Source organism: Ranitomeya variabilis, chromosome 1 (genome assembly GCF_051348905.1).
Source record: "Ranitomeya variabilis isolate aRanVar5 chromosome 1, aRanVar5.hap1, whole genome shotgun sequence".
Taxonomy (NCBI): domain Eukaryota; kingdom Metazoa; phylum Chordata; class Amphibia; order Anura; family Dendrobatidae; genus Ranitomeya; species Ranitomeya variabilis.
In genome coordinates this window covers 306,663,661-306,686,626 of record NC_135232.1, presented here as the reverse complement: position 1 = coordinate 306,686,626, position 22,966 = coordinate 306,663,661, and positions in this window count along the sequence as shown.

Below are 22,966 nucleotides of genomic sequence, written 5' to 3'. Positions count from 1 at the left end.
GCACACTCACAATTTCCCCAAGGGTCTACAAGTGTTGATATTCTGAGAACCATACATGGATGCTACATATGATAGAAATAGAATACCCCTATGTGTTACACTGCCTTAATGTGTCAAAGCTATACCCATGAAGGTAGATGTAGCTGTAGGACAGTTTACTGTTAATGTTTCACTATGTAAAAGTTAGATCTCCTAATGTCTCTAGTTACATGTGAAAAATATTCATGGACAAAAGCATGATCCAAGAAGAGAAATTGTTAAGTAAGAACTCCTTGACGTTCTTGGTTACAAATGACTTGACAGATTCCATAGGCATCAATGTTGGGCATTATTGGATCAAGCACTGGCACCATTTGTTGGGATGTTTCCACTTATTGTATGGATCAGAGCACTCTCTATTGAATGGGTGAGTGTTGAGATTGTGAGAAAAATAAAATATTTATCTGCTCTCAAGGGTTTTATTATGATCTGTGAATTTTCAGAAAACAAAGGACAGATCATTAATCCACATCTGCAATAGACCCAAGCTTTGATCCAATTTAACCCCTTTAAGGGCTGCGCAGGAAGACTAGGCCTCAGTTTAAAAAAATGATCCTTAGAAATAACTTTCTATGATAAGAAGAGCATTAGTGGTTGATATTCTAAACAGCTCAGCCTAGTTACAGTAAGACAGTGCAATTAACTCATTAGATTCCAAAAATCTATAATAGCAAACAGAAACTCGTGCCCCTCCAGCTATAAAGCTGGAGCATGTTATAGTGTGTGCCGCGTGCCTGACACAAAACACTTGCGATAGCCTTTTCTTCCTCAAATAAGATCCTTATAAGCCATCGCTGTGTCTGGTTTTAAGGCTTGCCGCACTTCATATATCATAAGAAAGATAAACAGGGGCTTTCTTTTTTTTATTATTTAAAATGATTTCATTACATGAGGAGAAGGGGGATTTCATAATCTGTAACAGGTGTTTAGGTCTTGCAAGGCACAGAGTGGAATAAAATGACTGGCAATTTGTTTTTGGGGTCGTATTCAATTGTTGATATCAAGCCACAACGTGACATTTCACGGAACACAGATAGTGGTCTGTGTGTAATAACGCGGGCATGTGGTAGCCCAGCTACCTTAACTACAAGCTGGCAATATTGATGTCAGATTCTGGCACCGCATTTATAAAGGTGATCACCAAAACAGACTTTCCAAGGAGGGAGATTCAGTTTGAGTGCGTTAATAATGTTTTTTTACATCAATTAATCAGTAAATATATCCCACTCTGCTACACAAGTACATTCATTGTGACAGATTTCCATTAACACAAGAAATCTATCGTTATACAAAAATATGTACATAAATTGATTATGTAATAACATGGTATTTGTTATGGAGACATGAAATCTGCCTAAAAAGTTTATGTTGTACTTGGCAAATACTTTGATCATAGTCACCATATATTTTCTTTGAAATGGAAAGTCTTTGTAAGCAATTCATATTTCTGACTTTGCCTAATATTTTGATACAGTAATATTTAAATTTAAGATAGAATATATTGCATTTAAAATACTGTATTTCTGCAATATGTTTTGCTTGAAAGCCATATATATATATCCAAATGGGTTACTTTTAAATGTAAATGTAAAGCAAATGCACCAAAAAACCTATGTACTCTTGTTTTATTCTGTAATATTAAAAAGACCCATCTCCATGAATGAAATTATATTTGTATTTAATGTACAGTATGTATATAATATTTGTGTACAAATAAACTATTGTCATATATACCTGCTATTTAGTACGGTATTGATGCCATTCCTGTGTGCAGTCATTGATAAAATAGTATAAATGCCTATTTAATTTTCAAAACTATTTTAGGTGTTTTAGTAATGCTAAATTTTTCAAATTAACTGTAATTTGTATCACCAGAAAATGACATTATTTTCAATCAGATTTTATTGAGAACATTTTTTATTTGATGTTTCTTTTTTAGGTAACCTTTTATATAAAACATTCCAGTTTTTATACTAGCTAACGTAGCTCATACAATGGCCTTACATTCTGTTTTCTGCAGCTCGCTTTTCAGCTTTACTGTGTAGACAGTGACAAGATCAGCAGAGTCATCCTATTGTTATCAGAGGGTGAGGAAAATGGATTACAGCTCTACAGGAGGTCAACATAAAGCAGAATGCTACCACTACACATAAAGGTAAAGCTCTGTATGATGATCCCCTGAATGTTCTTTGAATCTGGAGGAAAAGCTGTACTAAATCACTTCCTGGCGACTTTATTGTCCATTAACTTTTTTTTAAGTAATTGTTACTCATTGCAGCAGCCATATATCACATACATCCTGCTGCATTAATGTATGTGCCTCCAATATGGATGCCCTGAGAAGCTTTTAAAGCTATACAGTAAATATTTTTAACTGAAAAATAAATATATACAATATATATCCCTTTGACATTCAGTTATTTAATATTTTTAGAACTAAAACAAATTACACAATATGTTTCCTTTAAGTCAAGGATGAGCTAGTTACCAGTTTTAATTCACACTCTTGGATCGATAGTCTCAAAAGATTATTCAAGTTAGGAAAAAAATGACAAAAAATAACATATGACATTGAGTAAAAGAAAATTCTCTAAGCTGCAGTAAAAGTTACACCTTAAGTATAGAGCCCAATCACTCATAAATTATCCGTTCAAGCCAATGCTTGTAATATATAATTGCTATTATACATTCATGGAAACTTTCTGCAAAATTTTCTTTTTCAGTGAGAAAAATATGATCAGCTAAAATGTTTCTTAAAAGTTTTATTTATAATAGACTGCAAAGATAAATTACAGTTTCCTGTTCTTTAAAAAAAAATCAACAAAAATGTTTCATTTGTACTTACATTTTCAATGCAATAAGAAGCATTTTAATGGATAATATACAATTTTTTCTCATCAATCTACATACAATACTTTCAAATGTCAAAGCAAAATCAGGTTTTTTGAATTTATGCCAACAGGGGCTCCAATGGAGGTGTAAATAAAACCTAAGTTATAAGCTTGCTACTTCTGTTTTTGTGGTCTATCTCAAAAGAAGTTGTTTGTTTTTTTTTTGTTTTTTTTTTGTTTTGTTTTTTACAGAGCCTCCTACACTTTGTAAGAAGACAGTGTTGATGCCCAGCAATTTTGAGGTCTTTCCTGGCTTTGGCAGAGCCTACCTAAAAACATTCAAAAACTCAACCTGAAGCCAATCCTTATAGTCTTGTTTGTGTGGTTCTGGTTATTGTCAGCTTAAAAAGTTAATTTTCATTCCAGACTGATGTGCAAAACAAAGATTTTTATCAATAATATCATGGTACTATGCAACTGTGAGAAGTGGCCAAAACGAGATGTGGATCTCATATCCACTGTTCTACATGTTACTGATAGGAAAGGATGTCTACTAATTGCTACACAAACCAAGTGAGGAACGCAAAATTTCTACTCCTTAATGCCTTGACACACAAAGGCCAATGACTATGTAGTTAACTACTAACCTGTCTGGTGCTGTAACTCCTTGATGCTACTTTTGGATGGGCACAGTTTAAAACTAGAAAAATCACAAATAGGCACTATAACCTTACATAAACAGTACAAAACAACAACTATATATGTGGTTAAATATACAATAACTGCAAAGTACAATCTTGGCAACCCAGAAATGCACAGTATAGCCAGCAAACATTCACAATAGTATGTGGAAGGGGCTCTAAACACATTCAATTTCCCACCTTTGCAGCTTTTAATTTGTGCTATCCTCAGGACCAGAGAAAGTCTACATGAGGTCAGGTGGCTAAAACTGACAGTATCAATTGTCAAGCAAGCTGAGCATTTATAACAGCAGCCTATGAAGGCATCATTAGCAGCTCCTTGGTCTTCTTATCAGCCACAATCCTCAATATGAGCACCTCAGGGGAGGAGTGGTATCTAGGCATAAAGTAATTTGCAGAGTGGAGCCAAATGTAGGCTGCTAGCCATGGGGAGACTCCCAATGAATGACAGGAATGACATTAGGAAGTACAAATGTCTTGTCTAACTCTGTTGGAGTAACAGCAGATGGCCCACATATTGAAGGAAAACTATATACTACAGAATGCAATTGTCCCAGTAGTAGAGCAATACTGCCAGCTCTATCCTCCTCTTCCCAAACCTCTGGCTCACTTTGAACCCCAGACTGTTTAACCTAGTCTACCAACCACAAGATCTAAAGAACATATTATATTCAAGAGCCTCATCCACATGCAGGTTATGCCAATAATTGAGACAGAACAGTGTTTTTATTCAATCACCCATGACAGCACTATGAAAAAGGGGATCTGCCTACCAAGGACAGGAAACCTACAGGCTAAAAAGGGTGACACCTCTCCCTCACATCAGTTGCTTTCCTGTCCTTGATGGGGGAACCTGTGTGGGCTTACCTGTGAAGATAGAAGAAGGAATTCCTTCCCAAATCTGGCCAGCCAGTTTAAGGCAGCCATCCCCTCTCTGCCTCAACTGGTGCATAACGCCTGGAAGCGCCACAGTGGGTCCACTTGTGAGCGGGTGCAAGGAGAGCAGCATCCCCTGACTGGGTATGAGCAGCTCTGGCATGGATCAGGTGAGCATAGCAGTGGCTTGCCCTGTTCTGCCTCCACGCAGCACGTCGCCGAAACCGGAATTGCCATGCACCTGGAGCTGGGAGGCGGGCAGATGATGAGTGGGTGGCAAGGTTGATGATGTTCCTTGGGGGCAGCAGGTGATGTGCCCAGGGGGTGACTGCACATAAAAATCACACCGGAAGGTGTAGGGATTATGTGGCGATGCACTCCCTGCTGGAGGAGGGCATGGGATGATGGACACCAAGAGGCTTGTCAAGACAGGAGCCACGCAACCCAGAAATGCTGGGGGTACTGGTGAGCACAGATGCTAGTATAAAGGTAAACTGAGACCTCTGCTCAGGGCTTCCAAGCTCACCTGTCCTCATTAACATGGAGACAGATTTGGAGCAGCAGCAACCACAACAACAGCTGCAGCATGGGAAGCCCCAGGAACGAATGGAGCAGCGGCATCCCCGGGTCAATAGAGGGGGCAGCCAGACCATGGAGAGACAGGGGTCGGCTAAAGAGAGCAGATCCAGTCAGCAAAGCTCCAGCAAGGTAAACTAATCAGCAGCCTCCAAGGATGATCTCCCAGCTGCGATGTGTTCATCCTTTAAATAGGTACCAATTGATTACAGAAGGTGGTAAGTGATATTCATCAAAATTTCACTTTGTAATGTGGTTACCCTTCTTTTTTGCCATTTTTTGCTAGGGAAAAAAGTGTATGGCTAAAACAAAGCACAAAGAATGTACTCTGTGTAAGACCTTGTTATCCGACTCCTGTCAGAAAAGACTCTGTCAATCCTGTGTAGAGCAGACAGTGATGGAAGAGACCTATAGCTTCACCACCGGCTTAAGGGTCATCATAAGAGCAGAAATTAAAAAGTCCCTTAGGTCACTCTCCCAGAAAGAGGTGCAGAAAGGGAATAAGGGTGGAAGGGTTAGTGAGGCCTTCCCGACTTCTGACATTTCCTCTAAATTGGACTACGGAGATGAATCGGGTGCCTCCTCACCGACCTCATCATTGGATATTGAGTCAGGGCGCCACTTTTTTCCTCTTGAGAAAGTGGATAGGCTGGGGAAATCAGTCAGATCCACTATGAGCATTATGAACACTAGGCCTGAGAAGTCAGTGCAGGATATAATGTTCCGCGGCCTGGACCAGGGAAACCAAGGTCCTTCCCATTGAATGATATGATCAGCGCCTTAGTGCAAAAAGAATGGAAAAAGATGGAAAGGAAAGGCTCCCTACCCACTCCTTTCAAAAGCAAATACCCCTTTGTAGAGCTGTCTTCGTCTTTATGTATAGGAAAGCAGATACCTTTCTTAAGAGGACTTGGGAGACATCTACTGGTGCCCTGAAACTGGCTGTAGCAGTGACATGGACAACCAGGTCCTTGATGATCTGGCTGGACAGACTGGAATCCCAGTTGAAGGACAGGGTAGCAAGGGATGACATCTTAGTCACCATTATGCAGGGGGCAGCAGCCTTCCTATCAGATGTCTCAGAGGACTCTGTAAGGTTGGCTGCAAGGTTGGCCAGTGCTATCCTTTCCAATGTAGTCCTTAGGGTTTTATGGCTGAAATGCTGGCCGGGGGACATCCAGGCCAGGTTGAGGCTGTGTTCCATACTATGAGAGGGCGAGTATCTCTTTGGCCTTGCCCTGGACAAGATCCAGGAGGATGCAGGGGATGCCAAGAAGGGGTTCCCCAGTTTTCTGTGCCTAACTACAAACGATCCTTCCAAAGAAGGAAGTTTGTCTGGAGGAGGCCTTTCAAGGAGCAGGACAAGTCGGAAGATCGTAGAAGGTAGGGGAAAAGCTTTCTTTCCTCTTCCCTGCCAGGGAGGGCATTTTGACCAGTGTCTGGATCCTCAACCTGATTAGATCAGGATTGAGATTGAAGTTTCTGTCAGTCCCACTCGAAAGATTTGTTTTGACCCCTCCTTGTTCTTCCTGGAAGGAGCAATTGGCACTAGAGACAGAGGTTCTGGACTTAGTTCAGAAAGTCATCCTTCTGGAAGTCCCGGAGTCTAAAAGAGGAAAGGGGTTCTACTCCATTCTCTTTCTAATAACCAAGCTAGACAATGCCTTCAGAACTATATTTAATCTAAAGGTTCTAAACAAGTTTATGAAAGAGCAGTCCTTTAAAATTGAATCTGTTAAATCAGCAATAAAATTGCTTTTTCCCGGTTGTTTCAGGGAGAGAGGTTTTTTCCCAAATCTCGCATCCACTCTGCTTCGGAGTACAAAGCGGTCATGACCAGGATATACAGTGGATATGGAAGGTATTGATACCCCTTTAAATTTTTCACTCTTTGTTTCATTGCAGCCATTTGGTACATTCAAAATAGTTCATTTTTTCACATTAATGTATACTCTGCACCCCATCTTGATTGAAAAAAACAGAAATGCAGACATTTTTGCAAATTTAATAAAAAAGAAAAACTGAAATATCACATGTAAAGATTAAGGGGCTAGCTATCATAAAAAGGCAGTGCCTCCAGGAAAAAAATAGAATAGAACTCGATTAACCTGAGGCAAAAAAGGCTAGTAGAGATGCCAAAAATACATTTAATGTAATGACCAATCACATATAACAAAACACTGACGTTTCGGCCTAATGGTCTTTATCAAAATTATCTGAAAGTACAATCACATAATATAATCAGAAAAAAATCATCATCATAAATCATCACATAATTGATCACATCACATCACATAATTGATCATAAATACAAAACCACATGCAAGGCCATAACAGAGAAAATAATAGTGGCAATCAGATAACACACATCTGATTCGAGTCTTCATTTTGACAATAATGAACAAAATGAATATTCTAGGAGATAAACCAAAAGGAAAAGAAAAAGGAAAATCATCAGGAGGAAAAAAAACCATCAGATATAATTGTCATACATGGTCTCTGTTATAGTCCAATTCAAAAAAGTCCCAAAACTGTCATATAATGGAAACTGATCCCATAAAGTCAGGGCATAAAGAATGCTACCTACATGCAAATGGAAAAGAGAAACTAACAGTGCTCAAATACCACCGGAGAGACCATAATGGTGATTTGAGATTTAGTTTTCATTGCCTCAGCTGCATGATTTACGACTGATAGACAGCTTGATTACATGTGGGGATTCCCTAGCAACCAGGCAACCCCCACATGTACTCAGGCTGGCTAGCAGCTGTAAATCATGCAGCTGCATCAACAAAAACTAAATCTCCGAGCTGTTATAAATACTCGGAGACCACCCGAGCATGCTCGGAAAAACCCGAGCAACGAGTACACTCGCTCATCACTAGTGGACACCAGTAGGGAAGATCTTGGAATTTTTTGCAGAAAGGCCTGGAGTTAGGTTTGTCCAGTGTAAGGAAGTTGCTTTCCCTGCTCCTTGCCTGGAACCACATAGTCAGACAGCTGGGTTGTTGGGGGGAAGACGTTCTGCCCTGGACAGAGGGGACCAGGGGACTGCTGGGAAGAGAGAGGGGAGTGGTCAGAAAAGAGCGGGAGAGCAGAGAGAAGGCAGCGCGCCAGAGAGAAGGCAGCGCGCCAAAGAGAGGGCAGGCTGCAGCGCCGTGCTCCCCTAAAAGTAGTGCTCCCTGTGAGGGCACTGAGGCTGAGGTACCCACCAGAGTGAAGGCTGGATGTGGGGGTGTAGATTTGGAAGCCTCCTGAATCAGAGACTGTGACCGTGCTGCCCTGATGACCGCAGTGACAAGCAAAGATCCCTGAGTGTGATAAGTAACTGTCCAGTGTGTGTGTGACAGCGTTATTACAGAGGGACTGTCAGCCTGGTACACAGAGGCTCCTGCAGCAGCGACGGAGGCCGTGCTATTTCCTGGTTCCAGTTTCACTTTGAGAAGAACAGGCTGCAGAGGCTTAACCCCGGACTTTCCAGGAGACACAGAAGAGACTTCAGGATCTCAAGCCCTGCTGGTGACTGTATCCATATTGGGAAATAAGGACCCTCCAGTCAGGACCTCCCTGGGCTGATAAGTTACCAGAACACTCGTTAACCCTTTTGATTCCGCTTAATTGTTTACCGTTTACTGTTTGACTCCATTAACCCCCTGTTTACTCCCTGCGAGGAGAATTTTACCCCTGTTAATAAATCCCCTTCAACAGTTAGTCTGTCTGTTCCGTGGTGACATACGCAACCCTGCACTCTATTACACTTGGCGTAGTCGGCAGGATGTCACACGGTAGCGCGGAAGGGGCAGACCAAGCAGTTGATGGAGGTCCCAGGTCTAGCATCTCCCTGGGAGCCATGTTAGCTAACCTGCCAAGATTTACAGGGAGTAATGTCATGTTGTGGGGTTGGACGGAGCGCATCCGAGGGATGATGCGGATGCATCCTATGACACCGGCTCTGCAGGCGGAAATAGCTGTGATGGCCCTAGAGGGGGATGCACGGGACTCTGTTATGCTCAGACCTCCTCAGGCGAGAAATACCCTGGACAAAGTATTATGTATACTTGAGGAGACGCATGGGGACCCCACTGACGTAGGGGAGCTGCGCATGCGACTGTTCCGCCGGGTACAAAGAGAGGGGGAGACCGTGACGCAATATATGAACGCACTGCAGGAGCTTCATACTGCCATTATACGGAAGGACGGCATAGGTGTGGGGTAAATTGATGTTGTACTGCGAGGCCAACTGGTGACAGGCTTGCGAGATGTGTTAGTGAAACAGGCCCTGCGAGAGCGCATGCGCGTAAAGCTAGATATGACTTTCTCTGAGGTCGGGAGTGAGGCACGCACGCGCGAGCAAGGGGTGGTAGTGCCAGTGGGAAAGGTATGGAGCAGGGATGTAACAGCCCCTCAATGGGTAGAAGACTTGAAGAAGGAGGTTAAGCGAGTCCGTGAGGAGGTGGCTGAATATAAGAAGATCCCTGCTGCAGAGTACAGCCCCCCGGTGCGAGAAAGAGAGACCGCCCCCCAAAGTGAGACTAGTGTCGCTCGGCAAAGAAGACTGCCTAGATGCTACAACTGCAGAGCACCCAGTCACAATGAAGAGGAGGCGATGTGGACCCGAGATTCCCAGCTGAAGATAAGAAGAATCTGGGAGGAGATTGAGAGTCTGGGGAAAGCCCTTACTGCCGTTTTGGGGACCAGCGGCATACCCCGAGGCAACGTGCGGAAGCCACCAGAAAGAGATAGAGGAGAGGTGAGCAGCATGAAGAAGGCTTCGGTGGTGGCCCCAGAGTGTAACTCCATATCCTGGGGTGAAGAGCAGCCGCAGATGAGAGATGTCCCCCGACGAGGTCGGCGATCCAGACTGAAGCGCCCTCCAGACCGTCGCAGACGTGAGTGCTGGTCATGCAGAAAGGTGGGACACATGTCCAGAAATTGCCCTACCCGAGAAGAGCGGTGGCAGAGATCCGCTCACCCCTCTGAGGGTCCTGCTAACTGGAGGGAACGTCGCCCCTGGAGGTAATGATACGGCAGAAAGAGAAGAGTTCCACCTAGGACAAGGCAGTATCACAATGTCGGACGCCAAGGAGAGGTGGAGAAGGTGTCAAGCATCTCTGGTGAAATGACTGCGCTGTCCCAATGCGTAAAGGCGAACCTGGTGGATCTACAGCCTGGGTCTGAAGGTTTTGTTGGTGAGACTCAGTCCGGAGGAAAGAAAGTGACGTTCACTCAAGAAGACCACCGAAGTGCTTTACTACCTTGCCCAGCACGAGTTCCCGAAGAAGGAGAGAAAGTGCCAAGTGTTCCTGCGACACTCGTTTTCAAGGTCCGAGCCAATGAGAAGGAGAAACCACTGATGTCATCCCCTGAGGTGAAGAATGTGCTGGCTGTCGGCTCACCAGTTCCTGATCGGACAGGGGAAATGGAACAGCTGTGTGAGACAGGGCGTGTGGTTGAGAAGCCCTGGGAAGTGATGTCTGCAGAGCCCGGCGCAGATGACAAAGAGTCCGGCCTGCATGGTCTTTATTCATCTGACTCAAGCTTCGACGAGAATGCTCCTGTCAAAGAGAGGGGGAGCTATGGAGAAGAATTACCTGTACTAAGCCCCCAGACTGAGGAACCCGAGCAAGAAGCCCCTACGCAAACACCTGCTACCGGCAAGGCTAAGAAGAAGAAGAAAAAGAAGAAGAGGACAGCAGTTGTTGATGAAGCAGAGAAAGCCTATCTCAACCTGACTGATGAACAGCTCCTAAACCATTTAGTTTGGGAGTATGTGCAAGAAGAAAGGCAGAAGGAGATGCAAGGATTGCCAGTATCTGACTCCCCTCAGAAGAACAAAGAGAAGCACGAAGAGACCTCGCCCGTGGAATGGCGAGCTTTAAGAGAGGGGGAATGTAAGGAGGTTGCTTTCCCTGCTCCTTGCCTGGAACCACATAGTCAGACAGCTGGGTTGTTGGGGGGAAGACGTTCTGCCCTGGACAGAGGGGACCAGGGGACTGCTGGGAAGAGAGAGGGGAGTGGTCAGAAAAGAGCGGGAGAGCAGAGAGAAGGCAGCGCGCCAGAGAGAAGGCAGCGTGCCAAAGAGAGGGCAGGCTGCAGCGCCGTGCTCCCCTAAAAGTAGTGCTCCCCGTGAGGGCACTGAGGCTGAGGTACCCACCAGAGTGAAGGCTGGATGTGAGGGTGTAGATTTGGAAGCCTCCTGAATCAGAGACTGTGACCGTGCTGCCCTGATGACCACAGTGACAAGCAAAGATCCCTGAGTGTGATAAGTAACTGTCCAGTGTGTGTGTGACAGCGTTATTACAGAGAGAAATGGGAAATAAGGACCCTCCAGTCAGGACCTCCCTGGGCTGATAAGTTACCAGAACACTCGTTAACCCTTTTGATTCCGCTTAATTGTTTACCGTTTACTGTTTGACTCCATTAACCCCCTGTTTACTCCCTGCGAGGAGAATTTTACCCCTGTTAATAAATCCCCTTCAACAGTTGGTCTGTCTGTTCCGTGGTGACATACGCAACCCTGCACTCTATTACACCAGCAGTACTTTAAAAGTGCAGGCCGAAAACTCCATTGGCCATGTGCTTCACCACTCACATGCACCTGCAATTTTCCATAATTGAACTGTCCCACCGTGCAGTTTAACCTTGTCAATTACACCAAGTTGAAATAAGCGCCCAAAAGATGTAATGCTGCAGCAAGGGTTTTCCTGAAGGAGTACTATTCTCTATGAGTTTCTGAAAAATAGAACTTTTTTCTCTCTACAGGTGAGCAATATGGAAAAAATAACATTTCAAACAGCCTAAAGGCTACATGGGGTAATGGTTTTACAGTTCAGTACAAATGTTATTTTTCTAACAGAAACAGAGACAGAAAGCTCCATCAGCCATGAGCTTCGCCACTCACAGCTCACTACCAATGTCATTCTTCTCCTGCCAGAGAGGTACAGCTTTTGAACATCAGTTTGGCAGTCCAAATTACAATTCATAACAGCAGACTGGCAATGGTTGTTCTCTCAGGCACAGCAGCAATTTGTGAATCATTTCCTGCTAAAGGTGTAATGTAGCTTGGTGTTTGTAAAGCCTCCTTAAAGGGATTTTTCATTAAAATAATGATCTCTTACTTAAATCTGATTTTTATGCAAAAAAGATTATTGTTGTTTATTTTTGAATATTATTATTTATAATTAAAGATACATTTCAGAAATCTTGCAATTTTCATACTAGCCACTAAGGCTAATTTTTGTCTAACACTTATTTTCCTTTGCAGAGGACTTTCAGCCGTCTCGTTTTGTAACAAACAGGATTTCAATGGATGACAATGGTGACACTTCAATATAATGTAGAAGACACAGGATCCAGCATTCACAATATGCTATGGGCAGAACTGTGGCTCAGTGGTTGGCATTGCAGCGCTGGAGTCCTGGGTTCAATTCCCACCAAGAACAACATCTGCAAGGAGTTTGTATGTTCTTCCCGTGTTTGCGTGGGTTTCCTCCGGGTTCTCCGGTTTCCTCACACATTCCAAAGACATACTGATAGGGAATTTAGATTGTGAGCCCCATCGGGGACAGCAATGATAATGTCTGTAAAGTACTGCGGAATATGTTGGCGCTATATAAATAAAGAGATTATTATTATTATACAACTATATATTCACAATGTATGCTCAATTCAAAATCATGAATTTCCCTCTCCTCCAGGGAACTCCGTACCAAACCAATACTAATCTCACAGAGGTCAGATCAAAACAGTAAAAATGACCATGACCATGGTACTGATTTAAAACAATATTTTATTAGAAAGATTCCTTAAAAAATACACAAAGTGTCTATTTGAATGAAAGGTGCTAGACCACAACAAGGGACGTTAAGTGTCTGAGGTTAATCCCACATTAAAGGCCGTAGCTCCATATAGGTAAGAAACAAATCCTTTGAGACATGCATCTTATATTAAGCAACCGCTCTGCCATAATGGCTATGCAGGATAGTTTTTATATACTCCAAATTTAATGTCATATTCTCAGTTATAAGGTAGATGAAACACTCGTCCCTTTACCTTAATACAAGGTTTTTCCTGCAGCGGATGAACTTATATACATATAACGGAGTGTAGCTATATTACCTTGTGGTTGGCCTGATGGGGGAAATATCTTGGCGTCCCTTTGCCCCGACGCGCGTTTCGCACTGCTGCTTCTTCGGGAGGCGTGTCAGGGCAGGGGGTTGGCCGGTTTAAATAGCAAAAGCTGAGCGATTGATTGGGTACTAATTCACAATTTATTACTATCCGGTGGATTATCAAGTGTGTCATAGACTGCGCCGGTATCTGATTTTAGCGTCACCGCATCTCAAATGTACGGAAGCAGGAAGTCCCAGTTAGGAAACTCCTATACCGCTGCAGTGTACGGATTCAGGAAATGTAATGTGGCTCTTATAATACTGGAGTGTACGGAATCCGGAAATGCTAGGTGGAAGTAGTTATGCCCTCTAGTGTACGGACTAGGAAGCAAGCATATTGGCGCTTGCGCTGATTAGCGAATGACCTGCTGGAAAAGGGAGATCCAATCACAGTCCTGGGATCGGAAGCAGAAGGTCGTCCGAACGTACGACTCTGCTACTTCGTTTCCCCGGTGACTAGTGTTGAGCATTCCGATACCGCAAGTATCGGGTATCGGCCGATACTTGCGGTATCGGAATTCCGATACCGGGATTCCGATACTTGCCGCGTATCGGATACCGGAATCGGAAGTTCACAGATTCAAACTGCACAAATTCATCCAATGAGAATGATTCCAAGTGTGGGCACATCCTGTTCAGCATGGGGGGCATGAAACTACTGGCATGGCTGTGATTGGCTGCTGAAATGATGTCATGATGCAGTTTAAAAGTCGCTGGCGCCATTTTGCGCTCACTCTGCTGTGAATTCAGTTAGTGACAGGACGCTGTTTGCTGACTGAGGGCCAGTTTAGAGATAGCGATTTGCTTCTTTGTGCTTTCCAAAGGCTAATTTAGCAACCGCTGTGTTCACCTACTATTCACCTTGCTTTTGCCTTGTAGCGCTGTTTTCACAGCGATCTGCAAGGTCTGTGTGTGTGTGTGTGAGTGCAGCCCACTCTCTAGTCTGAGTGCAGCCACATAGGCCATCCATAGCTGGTTGTATTCAGTTCAGGGAGGGTGGTTCATTGCCTCATACTGTTCTTTTTTTTTTTTTTCCAAGTAGTGTAGTCTGCTGCTAATTTTTTCAAAAAAATCCTATTAGTGTCTTTCCACCCGTCTCCAGCTAATTTGTGGAAAAACACTACATAGGATAACGTAGAGGAGGGTTTTTGGGCCTTGCAGCGCCGTTTACGGCTGTCTGCACGGTCTCCGTGTGACTGCAGCTCGCCCTGTAGTCTGTGAGCAGCCATAGCCTGGTTGTCTCCAGCTCAGGGTTCTTCACTGCGTCATACCGCAAAATCAATTTTCATTTTGTTTTAAGTAGTGCAGGCTGCTGCACATTTTTTCAAAAAATTCCTATTAGTGTCTTTCCACCCGTCTCCAGCTAACTTGTGGAAAAACACTACATAGGATAACGTAGAGGAGGGTTTTTGGGCCTTGCAGCGCCGTTTACGGCTGTCTGCACGGTCTCCGTGTGACTGCAGCTCTATCTGTTGTCAGTTCAGCCCAAAAAAAATAAATAAATAATGAAGTTCACCAAACACACCAGTGACACCACTTTACATTTGTGTAGGCCACATTAGCTCATATTAAAGTCTAGTCCACACTTTAGAAAATTAGTGTTTCTTATACCTGTTAGGAGGAGTTGTTCAGGAATAAGCACACAAAGCCGTTAGTACTTTTCTGCTTATCTTTATCAGTCAACCAAGATGAAGAAGGCAGTGAGTAAGGCACGTGGGCGTGGGCGTGGGCGCGGAGCAGGGAGGGGACGTGGGGATTCTGTGCCTGCTGCGGGCACCGGTGACTCATCAGCACCCACTTTCACCAGGGAACAGTCATTCATGCGCAGCTTTGTCGCAGAGCGCCGTACACCGCTGCTGCGTGAAGAACAAATTGAAGCCGTTGTCGGATGGATGGCAGCTAATGCATCAACTTCAATTAGTGCCACATCCTCTCAGACACAGAGCACTGGAGAGCAGCCATCTGTCTCTTCACCACCTGCCAAATTGCCCAGGCAGACAGAGAGCCCAGGACAGGAGCCGTCTCTACTTCTGTTCTCTGAATCTCTTGGCTTGGAAACAGGGGGCCAGCCAAGCAGCATTGGAGAAATGGAAGAAGAGGCAGGGTGCAGTGATGCCCAACAGCTTTTTCTCTCTTCCTCTGAAGAGGCGGGTGGGCCAGTGGCTCCGTTCACCACATCGCAGGCCGCATCAGCTGATGATGACACTCAGGTGCCACTTACTGGTGCGTGCTCTGCTGCTGAGACTACCCAGGAGGAGAAGTTGGGGGCAGAGGGTAGTGTAGATGATGAGGTCCTTGACCCATCTTGGCGTGAGGGACAGGAAGGTGGTGGGAGCAGCTCTGAGGAAGAGATTCCCCATACGGCCCAAAGAGGGAGAGGGAGGGGGAAGACTGCGGATCCTGCAGCCTCCGCTTTGGCACCCGTTAGGAGCATGTCTCTTCCAAAAGCCAAAAAGGGCGCTCCCAAGACTTGCAGTGCCTGGTCCTTTTTTGACACAGTTGCAGATGACATTTGCTATGTCAAATGCAAGGTGTGTCATCAAAAAGTCAAAAGAGGGAAAAATGTCAGCAACCTCAATACCTCCAACATGTGGAAACATGTGCGCACCAGGCACGTGGCGGAGTTAGAAAAACACACTGAAGAGCTAGGCCAACCAACAGCGGCAGCTACCACCTCTTCAGCTCGTGTTGCCTCTTCCTCCAGCTCACACGCAGCTGGTTCGGCTTCCTCCCAGGATCGCCGTGGAAGAACCTCTGGCCCTGTTGTCCAGAGACCCGCTGTAATTCCACCCGCAGCACCACTTTCCCAGTCATCCACACACTCCCAGCCCAGTCTACAGCCATCGGTAGTACAGGCATGGGAGAAAAGGCGGCCTTTCTCGTCAAACCACCCACGAGCACAGGCTCTGACTGCAGGCATTGCCAAACTTCTGTCACTGGAAATGCTGTCATTCAGGCTGGTGGAGACTGACAGCTTCCGTGACTTGATTTCATTGGCAGTCCCACAGTGCAATGTGCCCAGCCGCTTTTACTTCAGCAGGCAAGCCGTCCCTGCCCTGCACAAGCATGTGGAGGGACACATAAAACACGCGCTACTGAACGCCGTCAGTAGCAAGGTCCACCTCACCACCGATGCGTGGACCAGTCAACATGGACAGGGGCGATACCTTTCCCTCACTGCCCATTGGGTTAATGTCGTTGAGCCGGGTACAGATCGTGCGAGTGGCGCAGGACGTGTCCTGCCCACTCCAAGGATTGCAGGAATCCATTCTGTACGCATTGACTCCTCCTCTTACACCAGTTCCTCAGAATCATCGCTGCAGGAGCCGTCACAGTCCACCTCCACATGGACCCGTGATGAACGTTTACCTGTTACGACCGACATGAGCACAGCCGTGGCCAAACGTCAACAGGCCGTCTTGAAATTAATTTATTTGGAGAATCTAAGCCACACAGCGCAGGAGCTCTGGAATGCCATCAAGCAGGAGAGCGATGTGTGGTTTGTGCCAGCGAATCTCCAGCCAGGCATGGTAGTGTGTGATAATGGCCGAAATCTGGTGGCAGCTCTGGGCCTCGGCAACCTCACTCACATCCCATGTCTGGCACATGTGCTCAATTTGGTCGTGCAGAGTTTTTTGAGGGACTATCCGGATCTTGATGCACTGCTGCACAAGGTCCGCCTAGAGTGTGCTCACTTGCGGCATTCCAGCATGGCAAAAGCGCGCATTGCGGCTCTGCAGCGCCGACACCGCCTGCCGGAACATCGCATCATATGTGACCTACCTACCAGGTGGAATTCCACGTTACATATGTTGGAGCGGTTGTGTGAGGAGCAGCAAGCTGTAATGGAGTACCAGCTGCTTCAGGCGCAAAGAAGTCGCACTCAGCGCCGTACAGACTTCACAACCACAGAGTGGGCCACTATGAATGACATCTGCCAGGTTTTGCGTCCCTTTGATTATTCCACGCGGATGGCGAGTGCAGATGATGCACTAGTCAGCATGACTGTCCCCCTTATCTGCCTGCTTGAAAAATCACTGCAAGCGCTAAGGGATGATGTTGTGGAAGAGGTGGAGGATGAGGATTCAGCATTTCCATCATCTTCTGGACAGTCAGCGCCACGTGGTTCCTCACAAACGCGTAGGCAGGGGACAGTTTGTGAGGAGGATGAGGAGGAGTCAATGGAGGAGGAAGACATCCGTCCAGAGGAGGGAGTTACACAATTGTCCAGTACTCAGTGTGTACAGCGAGGGTGGGGTGATGATGAGCGGGCAGAGATCACGCCTCCAGCAGGGGACAGCGTTTCTTGGGCAGTTGGCAGTCTGCAGCACATGGTGGATTACATGCTGCAGTGCCTGAGAAATGACCGCCGCATCGCCCACATTCTCAACATGTCTGATTATTGGGTGTTCACCCTCCTCGATCCTCGCTACCGGGACAACGTAGAAAGCCTCATCACACCGTTGAACCGGGAGCGAAAAATGCGGGAGTACCAAGACACACTGGTGAATTCCATCATCTTCTCCATTCCAACTGAGAGAAGTGCTGCTAGTGCATTCCAAAGCAGCTCAGTGCGTCCAGGCAGTGGTGGAGGCTCTGCACAAAGAGGGAGCAGAAGCAGTGCCTCTGCCCAAGGCAAGACCAGTATGGCCCAACTGTGGCACAGTTTTCTGTGCCCGCCACAAAAGTCTACACCATCACAGACGGCTCCAGTCAGCAGGAGGCAACGGTTCCGTCAGATGGTGACAGACTACATGTCTTGCCCTCTTGCTGTACTCCCAGACGGCGCTTCACCTTTCAAGTTTTGGGTCTCAAAGCTGGATACATGGCCAGAGCTAAGCCAGTATGCATTGGAGGTGCTGTCTTGCCCTGCGGCCAGTGTATTATCGGAACGTGTCTTTAGTGCTGCAGGTGGTGTACTAACTGACCGTCGCATGCGACTATCCTCCGATAACGTTGACCGGCTTACTTTCCTGAAAATGAACAAGGCCTGGATCTCGCAGGAATTTGCCACTCCTCTTCCTGATTAAATAATTAGGTCACTGTCTACGTTATCCAGGTCTCCTGTTGTGTTCATCTTTCTACCACCTGAACTTAAATTCCTGGGCTCCAACACCGCCAGTTGAGGCTCAGAAGTGCCGTCTGCACAGTCAAAACATATGACCCAGTGTTATTGGGTTTCAGTAACGTCAGCTGATCCCCAGCTGTGTAGCCGGCAATGTGTCCTGCGACCGCCACGCTGACACAACAACTGAAATGTAAGGGAATCTGTCCCCCCCCCCCAAGGCGTTTGTTACTGAAAGAGCCACCTTGTGCAGCAGTAATGCTGCACAAGGAAAAGGTAGCTATTTTTGTTTAGCTCCTTGCACACGCAGAACTTAACACTTATAAAATGTGTCCACTGATACCGTAAAACCGTCCCGGAGGTGGGACTTTCCTTCGTAATATGACGCAGCACAGCCGTCATTCCTACCCCCTTGGCGCCGTGCCCCGGCTCCTCAGCGTTGTTTGATTTTGTCCCGGAGCCTGCGCTGTTATGTTATCCCGTGGCCAGGCACACTTAGCGCTGCCCGTCTTCTGACATCATTTGGTGTCAGGATGGCTGCGCCTGTGCGGCCGCGCTGGCTGAGAGCCCGCCTCGCAGTGTCTTCTGATTTAATCCCACTGGGGGCCTGAGATCCATGGACATGCGCAGTGCATATCTGAACCTCCACCTCTCACTCATCTCCCTACGGCTTCTTCAGACTGTGCGGTGTCAGCTGGTCCCTAATAGCATGCCACGGCCGTGACACCGCACAGTCTTAAGAAGCCGTAGGGAGGGGAGTGAGAGGCGAGGATATGCACTGCGCATGGCCATGGATCCCAGGCCCGCGGTGGGATTACATTAGACGACACTGCGAGGTGGGCTCTCGGCCAGCGCGTCCGCACAGGCGCAGCCAGCCTGACACCAAATGATGTCAGAAGATGGGCAGCGCTAAGTGTGCCTGGCCAAGGGATAACATAACAGCGCAGGCTCCGGGACGGAATCAAACAACGCTGAGGAGCCGTGGCACGGCGCCGGGGGGGTAAGAATGACGGCTGTGCTGCGTCATATTACGAAGGAAAGTCCCACCTCCGGGACGGTCTCACGGTTTCAGGGGACACATTTTATAAGTGTTTAGTTCTGTGTTTGCAAGGAGCATAATGAAAAGAGCCACCTTTTCCTTTTGCATCTTTTGTGCTGCACAAGCTGGCTCTTTCAGCTACAAACGCCTTGGGGGGGGGGGGGGGTTAAAGGTTCCCTTTCGACTTTCTCCAATCAGGCTTCGGCCTACATTGTGTTCCTCTGCTTTTCCACCTGTCCCTGGGCTCCAACACCGCTAGTTGCCGTCCAGAAGTGCTGTCCGCACAGTCCCAACAGTCCCTCCTCTGTTATTGGGGTTCAGTAACGTCAGCTGTTCCCCTGCTGTGTGTGTGGCAATCCCTCCTACCTCCTCCTACCTCCTCCACCTCCTCCTCCTCCACCTGTCCCTGGGCTCCAACACCGCTAGTTGCCGTCCAGAAGTGCTGTCCGCACAGTCCCAACAGTCCCTCCTCTGTTTTTGGGGTTCAGTAACGTCAGCTGTTCCCCTGCTGTGTGTGTGACAATCCCTCCTACCTCCTCCTACCTCCTCCACCTCCTCCTCCTCCACCTGTCCCTGGGCTCCAACACCGCTAGTTGCCATCCAGAAGTGCTGTCCGCACAGTCCCAACAGTCGCTCCTCTGTTATTGGGGTTCAGTAACATCAGCTGTTCCCCTGCTGTGTGTGTGGCAATCCCTCCTACCTCCTCCTACCTCCTCCACCTCCTCCACCTGTCCCTGGGCTCCAACACCGCTAGTTGCCATCCAGAAGTGCTGTCCGCACAGTCCCAACAGTCCCTCCTCTGTTATTGGGGTTCAGTAACGTCAGCTGTTCCCCTGCTGTGTGTGTGGCAATCCCTCCTACCTCCTCCTACCTCCTCCACCTCCTCCTCCTCCACCTGTCCCTGGGCTCAAACACCGCTAGTTGCTGTCCAGAAGTGCTGTCCGCACAGTCCCAACAGTCCCTCCTCTGTTATTGGGGTTCAGTAACGTCAGCTGTTCCCCTGCTGTGTGTGTGGCAATCCCTCCTACCTCCTCCTACCTTCTCCACCTCCTCCTCCTCCACCTGTCCCTGGGCTCCAACACCGCTAGTTGCCGTCCAGAAGTGCTGTCCGCACAGTCTCAACAGTCACTCCTCTGTTATTGGGGTTCAGTAACGTCAGCTGTTCCCCTGCTGTGTGTGTGGCAATCCCTCCTACCTCCTCCTACCTCCTCCACCTCCTCCTCCTCCACCTGTCCCTGGGCTCCAACACCACTAGTTGCCGTCCAGAAGTGCTGTCCGCACAGTCCCAACAGTCACTCCTCTGTTATTGGGGTTCAGTAACGTCAGCTGTTCCCCTGCTGTGTGTGTGGCAATCCCTCCTACCTCCTCCTACCTCCTCCACCTCCTCCTCCTCCACCTGTCCCTGGGCTCCAACACCGCTAGTTGCCGTCCAGAAGTGCTGTCCGCACAGTCCCAACAGTCCCTCCTCTTTTATTGGGGTTCAGTAACGTCAGCTGTTCCCCTGCTGTGTGTGTGGCAATCCCTCCTACCTCCTCCTACCTCCTCCACCTCCTCCTCCTCCACCTGTCCCTGGGCTCCAACACCGCTAGTTGCCGTCCAGAAGTGCTGTCCGCACAGTCCCAACAGTCGCTCCTCTGTTATTGGGGTTCAGTAACGTCAGCTGTTCCCCTGATGTGTGTGTGGCAATCCCTCCTACCTCCTCCTACCTCCTCCACCTCCTCCTCCTCCACCTGTCCCTGGGCTCCAACACCGCTAGTTGTTGTCCAGAAGTGCTGTCCGCACAGAGCCAAACACCTCGCCAATGTGTTAGTGGGGTTCAGCACCGCCAGCTGTTCCCCTGCTGTGTATACGGCAACGTGTACTGCGACCGCCACGCAGGCACAACAAGTTAAATTTAAGGGAACCTGTCCCCCCCCCCAGGCGTTTGTTACTGAAGGAGCCACCTTGTGCAGCAGTAATGATGCAAAGGGAAAAAGTGCCTCTTTTCGTGGTGCTCCTTGCAAATGCTGAACCTAACACTTATGAAAAGTGTCCTGTTGTGAAATTGGATTTTGGGCTCCCCCGGTGGCCACTGGTGGAATTGAACTGGTGTGCATCATCCTCTCTGTTCACCTGTTTCCATCAGGATGTGGGAGTCGCTATTTAGCCTTGCTCCTCTGTCACTTCCATGCCGGTCAACATTGTAATCAGAAGCCTTTCTGTGCATGTTCCTGCTGCTAGACAACTCCCAGCTAAGTTGGACTTTAGTCCTTGTTTGTTTTTGCATTTTGTTCCAGTTCACAGCTGTAGTTTCGTTTCTGTGTCTGGAAAGCTCTTGTGATCTGAAATTGCCACTCTGATGTTATGAGTTAATACTAGAGTCTTAAAGTAATTTCAGGATGTGTTTTGATAGGGTTTTCAGCTGACCATGAAAGTGCCCTTTCTGTCTTCCTGCTATCTAGTAAGCGGACCTCAATTTTGCTAAACCTATTTTCATACTACGTTTGTCATTTCATCTAAAATCACCGCCAATATTTGTGGGGGCCTCTGTCTGCCTTTCGGGGAAATTTCTCTAGAGGTGAGCCAGGACTATATTTTCCTCTGCCAGGATTAGTTAGTCCTCCGGCCGGCGCTGGGCGTCTAGGGATAAAACGCAGGCTACGCTACCCGGCTACTGTTAGTTGTGCGGCAGGTTTAGTTCATGGTCAGTTTAGTTCCATCCTTCCAAGAGCTAGTTCTAATGTTTGCTGGGCTATGTTCTCTTGCCATTGAGAACCATAACAGTTTGACCGGCCAAAAAGGGTTAAATTAATTGACAGAGAAAGGAGAGAAAAGAGAAGTCTGCAGAAGATTTTTTTTTTTTTTTTTTTTCAGTTCTGAGTGTGCTTGTAATTGAATCTCTTGCTAGTCTGCCTATATTGCAGCCTTTCTCTCTCTCTCTCCTTCTAATCCTGGAATGGCTCTGTGTTCACCTGTTTAAAATGGATATTCAGAGTTTAGCTGCAGGTTTGAATAATCTCACCACGAAAGTTCAAAATTTACAAGATTGTGTTGTTCATGTTCCTATATCTGAACCTAGAATTCCTTTGCCTGAATTTTTCTCGGGGAATAGATCTTGCTTTCAAAATTTCAAAAATAATTGCAAGTTGTTTTTGTCCCTGAAATCTCGCTCTGCTGGAGATCCTGCTCAGCAGGTCAGGATTGTGATTTCCTTGCTCCGGGGCGACCCTCAGGATTGGGCTTTTGCATTGGCTCCAGGGGATCCTGCGTTGCTCAATGTGGATGCGTTTTTTCTGGCCTTGGGGTTGCTTTATGAGGAACCTCAGTTAGAACTTCAGGCGGATAAGGCCTTGATGTCCCTATCTCAGGGGCAAGACGAAGCTGAAATATACTGCCAGAAATTCCGTAAATGGGCTGTGCTTACTCAGTGGAATGAGTGCGCCCTGGCGACGAATTTCAGAGAGGGTCTCTCTGATGCCATTAAGGATGTTATGGTGGGGTTCCCTGTGCCTGCGGGTCTGAATGAGTCCATGACAATGGCTATCCAGATCGATAGGCGTCTGCGGGAGCGCAAACCTGTGCACCATTTGGCGGTGTCTGCTGAGAAGACGCCAGAGAATATGCAATGTGATAGAATTCTGTCCAGAAGTGAACGGCAGAATTTTAGACGAAAAAATGGGTTGTGCTTC